Consider the following 6,299-nt stretch of genomic DNA (forward strand, 5'->3'; position numbering starts at 1 on the left):
TATTTATTAGGCTTCCACTGTGATTAGAAAACAATGCTAAGGCCAATATTTATTAAGCTTCCACTGTGATTAGAAAACAATGCTAAGGCCAATATATATTAAGCTTCCACTGTGATCCAGCCTCAGTCACAAGCTTTACCTCCATTAATCCTCCAAGCATATCCATAATACAGGATTAGTATCCCCATAATACAGATAAGATAGTCTCAGCAAGGTTAACTTGCTTTCCTTAAGTCATAAAGGTAGCAGCACATGAGGAGGAAGAAATAGAGAAGGCATGAAAAAAAATGCCTTTGAACATGGCATTTAAAGTCTTCCATGATCTGACTTCAAACTGTCTGCCACACTCATGTTTTTTCTACTCTATTATGTAAATTCATCCAAGATACATCTCCAGGATTTATCTCTAGCCCACTGCCAGATTTTAGCATAATATATACTCTATTAATACATTGTTGACGATTGCTTTAATGTTTATAGACATTGGCTGAAATTTAGTCATTGTAGTTATAAATAGTAATCTCAATCATAATAAATACATTATTTTTTTTTTTTAGAATTGAAAAGGCTTTTCATTTCATGTGTATTACCAGTGCATCCATACAGAACATTTTATAATGGCTAGTGACATGTAGTTACCAAGTTTTTTCAAACACCAAGTGCTAGTATTTTCTGGTAAATATCAATTTTCCCTAAACAAAATAACCAACATAATACAATTTCAGGAGACAGTGATATCATCAGCATAATTCATCCAAATCATAAAAATGGCAATACTTAACATCACTCACCTCACATTTTCCCAATGTAAAAAGACATTTCAAAAACTTCATAATAGCATTAAACTACAAAATTCACTCTGCAAACATAAGAAGTTATTTTTCAAATTTTGACTTTAAAATTTTTTTTTTAATGTTAAAAAATATGGTGAGGAATGTGCTGAGAGAGGTGGAGAAAAAGGAGCTTCCAGTTGATGGATTCAACATGCCTAAAACACTTCAGTAATATAGAGGAAACACTTCAAAAGCAAGAATATGTTATGAATAAAAATCTTTCAGCAAGATGAGCACATACATGAACAGTTCTTCCATCAGTCGCCCCACAGGAGGAACGTCTTGGAGAATACTGGTTTACACAATCTTCTGTAAGATAGAGTTGGCTATCTCCATTGATTTTATCTTTTACTAGAATAATATCATAAGAGCTCATGTGCTTTTGTAAAAGCCCATTCACTCTTTCATTTAGATATCCAGTTTTCAGAATGTGTTAAACATTTACTACTCCATCTGCCATTCATTCTTAAGTCTCCTTGGGAGTCTCCCAGCAAAATTATCTGGCTATTATCTTTTAATTGATTGAAATATTCTGTGTTCTTCAAGGCGCCACGATGTTTGTTAAATACATTAGTTCTCCTTTAAATTCTTCGAGCACCCCATTGTCATCAAAATCCATGAAGTTGGACACTAATTTGACATTTGGATAATAAACACCAGTTTGATGGATAATCTCCTCTAGGACATCACTGATACCAGCTGAAAATATGAACACAGGGATACTATGTGGTTATAGTCTATCAAAGAAATTCTCTTAGTCTTCCTTGAGCATAACATCAGATTCTGCCACAATTTCTTTAAGTTTAGCTTTCAGTAAAGCTTGTTCAACAAGCAAACCATGTGATTTACTATACCATTCTCCCATGTAAGAGTACTGCTATGGTAAAAATAGGATCAATTTCAATAGCATATTTTTCCTTTGTTGCAGTAACTTTTTTCGACATTTATCTGGAACTAGCTTTCTGTTGTCAATGATATTATGACATGTTGGTGATCTTTTCCTTTTCTAGGAAAATCTACTCAGTGTCATACAAAGTCTGTTACTATCTGAAGTTTAACAGCTTCTCCTTTGATAAGACCACAGATAATTTCTTCTACTCTTCTTGTGGAGTTCTTGATGCAAACTGAACTTTTCCAGAATTCTGGCATCATTTTCACATGTACAGCAGAATCTTGACTAGTCATTTCTTGGTTATCCAATCTTCCTTCAGGCACTCTGAGTTCTTCTGTCCTTGAATTTGCCCTAGAACAACAGGATAGGTGGGTAAGCAATATCCAGAGATGTAAGGCTTAGATATAGACATTTCAATGATCTTGGTCTTCTGGCCCTGTCTTTGTCTTCAAGGTGAATGTGCACTGGACCAGCACCACTCCCGCCACGAGGGAGCACATGCTGGTGCTTGCTTCAGAGCCTACCCTGGCCACTGCAGCCCGGTCCATAGCCTCATGTGCCTCCTGGGCTGAAAAGAAGCCATAAATATGTTATTTTTAAATAGCAAGTACAAACAAAAAATCATATACCACACTATATTTGAGTCTTAGAATAATCAAATAAGCTTCTTTCACATTTTCTTGTACTATTTTTCCCCCAGGAATAAAACGATTAGCTTTTTTGTTTGTTGCTAAAAAAAAAAAAAGTTGCTAACAATAGGAACTTCAGTGGGAATTTCAGAGGGAATTCCCTCTCGATCTTTCCCCTCCTCTACTCTCAATAGCAATGCTCGGAAAGACTACGAACAGAGGTTATAGTGACCAACAGAAACTTGTTTCATTAGTAAGACATGCAACCACTGCTTTAATGCCATTTGGAAGCTAACCTTTCAGGGATTTAATACAGTTGTTCTTTAACAATAGAATTTGGTTCATTTGCTATTTAAGACATGATTATTTAAATTAAAGTTAATTGGTTTCCTTACTCCCCTTTAGGGCTTTAGTCTCAGAACATTTCTATTAGAAAAATCTAATTTGTCTCAAATTCTTATTTCTAAATTTTAGAATGGTTAAAAGCTCTGATATTTTAACTCTTTGTAGCAAAAATTATCTCTAAATTACAGCTCAAACTGGCAAATCAATTAAAGATGCAGGTGACACAGTTAGAAAAGGGCTCAGTCGTAGTTCAGGAAGACAAGGAGCCGCAGTGGAAGATGAGCAGTCGGTCTCTACCGCCACCTCCCAGAGGTCGAGAAAAGATTGGGCCACTCCTTTTACGTTTCTTGAGGTTTCTGGTATAAATTTAAAAATAAAGCCATATTTTAAATGTTTATATTGAATACACAAAAATGCAGTGTAACATAGTTTAACATAGTGTAACATAGTTGAGCTATTCACCAATAACCACAAGTTTAACACAATGCTTTAATTCATGGAGCACTGCAGGCTGTGACACTCACTATTGGAACAAAGTGTCTACGTTCTACAATGAAAGTCTTCCAATCTTTTTCCTGTATCTCAATGACTATAATTATAACCTCATCTAGAAGTACTATTAAATTCTCAACTTCAAGCTCTCCTTGTATAGGAAGGAGGCTCAAGTCCAAACGCTCCCTCTCACCATGCCTTGATAGGCTCCAATCTCATTTACTCACTTATTTTTTTCTTCTTTTTTTGTCCTTCCTATGTACCAGGCACTGCTAAAGGCATTTAAAATATATCGGTCAAAATAATTTTTTAAAAGGACAAAAAGCCCCTATTTTGTGGAAAATACTTTTCATGGAGACAGACAACCTATAACAAACATAGTAAGTAAATAGATAGTATGTTAGAAAGTGATAAGTCCAAGAGAAAAAAAAATAGAATAGGGTGGAGGGAACTAGGAGTCCCAGTGAAGGATAGAAATGTGCAATTAAATAGGATAGTTAAGACAGACCTCACTGAAAAAGTAACCTTGAGCAAAGAAACGAAAGAAGTAAGAGTAAGCCATGTGTGAGAAGAGTAAGCAGAGAAACATGCAAATTGAAAAGGTGCCCTACCCACCTCCAAATATTATTATTTTTAACTAATAAAATTATTTTATTTATAATGATTTGGAATTATTTTCATTAAGAAAGAAAAGTGGTATTTTGGCACCTGTATCCAAATATTATTGACTGATAAGTATTATACATTAATTAATTTGAGGAGAAAATTTTAATTATTATCTTAATAGAAACTGCAAAGGAAATTGATGAATTCAACACCTATTCCTGAAATGGCAAAAAAATAAGAAGAAGAAGAAGAAATAATTACCAGTAACTCTTTTTTTTTTTTACTAAGATAGAACTAACATAATAGTTTCAGGATTGCACATAATGATTCAATATTTGTATGTATTGTGAAATGATCACCACAATAAATCTAGTTAACATCCATCATCATATATAGTTACAGAATTTATTTTCTGGTACTAAGAACTTTTAAGATTTACTCTCTTAGCAACTCTCAAAGATGCAATATAGTATTATTAATTATAGTTGCCATGTTATACATTATATCCCCATGACTTATTTATTTTATAAATGGAAGTTTGTACTTTTTGACTCCCTTCACCCATTCCCCCCACCTCTGGCAAGCACTGATGTGCTATGAGCTTGGTTTTTTTTTAGATTCCATGCGTAAGGAAGGTCATATAGTATTTGTCTTTCTCTGATTTATTTCACTTAGCATAATGCCCTCAGTGTCCATCCATGTTGTCGCAAATGGCAAGATTTCATTATTTTTTATGGCTGAATATATATATATGTGTATATATATTTTAATGGCTGAATGTGTGTGTGTGTGTGTGTGTGCGTGTTGTGTATCACAAGTTTTTTGTCCATTTTTCCACCGATGGACACTTAGGTTGTTTCCCTATGCTGGCTATTGTAAATAATGATGCATGAACATGGGGTGTATATATTTATTTTGAATTTGTGTTTTCATTTTCTTTGAATAAATGCACCAGATCCTCACAATGTCATTTCATTCAACATCATTTCAATATAACGTTGATGAGATGCTGTAGGAACTTAACTCTTGTTTACATCAATTAGCCTATGGTAAAATTGGTTTCATTATGCTTTGTTTCACTGCAGTTTCAAGAACCTATTGAGGACATTAAGTAAAAACTTACTGTACCAGAAGTGGCATTGCTGGATCATATAGTAGTTCTATTTTTCATTTTTTGAGAACCCCCGATACTGTTTTCCATAATGGCTGCATCAGTTTATATACTCACCAACAGTTTTATGTTCTCTGCATTTTCACCAACATTTGTTATTTCTTGTCTTTTTGATAACAGCTATTAATAGGTGTCAGGTGACATCTCATTGTGGTTTTGATTTCCATTTCCCTGATGATTATTTTTTCATGTATCCATGGGCCGTTTGCATCTTTGGAAAAATTTTTATTCAGAGCCTCTGCCCATTTTTTAATCAGACTTTTTTCTACTGAGCTGTATGAGTTCTTTATATATTTTAGATATTAACCTCTTATCAGATATACGATTTGCAAATATTTTCTTTCATTCAGTAGCTGGCCTTTCCGTTTTGTTGATGGTTTCCATTGCTGTGCGGCAGCTTTATTTTGATGTAGTCCCGCTTGTTTATTTTTGCTTTTGTTGCCTTTGCTTTTGATGTCAAATCCAAGAAATCATTGCCAAGTCTGATGTCAGGAAGATTACCGCCTATGTTTTCTTCTAGGAGTTTTATGGTTTCAGGTCTTATATTCAAGTCTTTAATCCACTTTGACTTAATTTCTATCTATGGTGTAGATAGTGATCCAGTTTCATTCTTTTGCATGTTGTTGTCTAGTTTTCCAAACACCATTTACTGAAGAGACTGTCCTTTTCTCATTTTATGTTGTTGGCTCCTTTGTAGTAAATTAATTGACCACATATGTGTGGATTTATTCCTGCTCTCTCTATTCTGTTCTATTAATCTATGCATCTGTTGTTATGCCAATACCATACTGTTTTATTATAACTTTGTAATATAATTTGAGATCAAGAACCACGATGCCTCCAACTTTGTTCTTTTTTCTTCAGATAGCTTTGACTATTCAGGTTCTTTTGTTGTTTCATACAAATTTTAGAATTCTTTGTTCTATTTTTTGAGAAATTCCATTGCAATTTATATAAGGATTGCACTTAATCTGTAGATCGTTTTGGGTAATGTGGACATTTTAACAAATATTAATTCTTCTAACCCATAGCATGGACTATTTTTCCATTATTTATGTCTTTTTCAAATTCTTTAATCAATGTCTTATAGTTTTCAGTGTACCAGTGGCCACTTTTTTAAACACATAACTTAGTGGAGGAACACTGGATGCTTTCCTACTAGTCAGGAATAAGGTAGAAATTCCCATATCTACATTATTATTCAATATTGTCTTTGAAGTATCAGCCAATAGAATTTGATAAGAGGTACGAGAAATAGAAAGGAAGAGATAATATACCTGAATAATATACCTGAGAATTCCCCCCAAATTAATAAAAAATTAAATGTCTAT

At 33.7% G+C, this 6,299-nt stretch overlaps 1 pseudogene; it reads right to left on the reverse strand.

Annotated features, from left to right (window-relative positions):
* Positions 1-1,130: 1,130 nt before the first annotated feature.
* Positions 1,131-2,068, reverse strand: LOC120591149 (cytosolic 5'-nucleotidase 3A-like; annotated as a pseudogene).
* Positions 2,069-6,299: the final 4,231 nt, after the last annotated feature.

The sequence above is a fragment of the Pteropus medius genome, unplaced genomic scaffold (assembly GCF_902729225.1).
Source record: "Pteropus medius unplaced genomic scaffold, Ma_sr-lr_union100, whole genome shotgun sequence".
Taxonomy (NCBI): Eukaryota; Metazoa; Chordata; class Mammalia; order Chiroptera; family Pteropodidae; genus Pteropus; species Pteropus medius.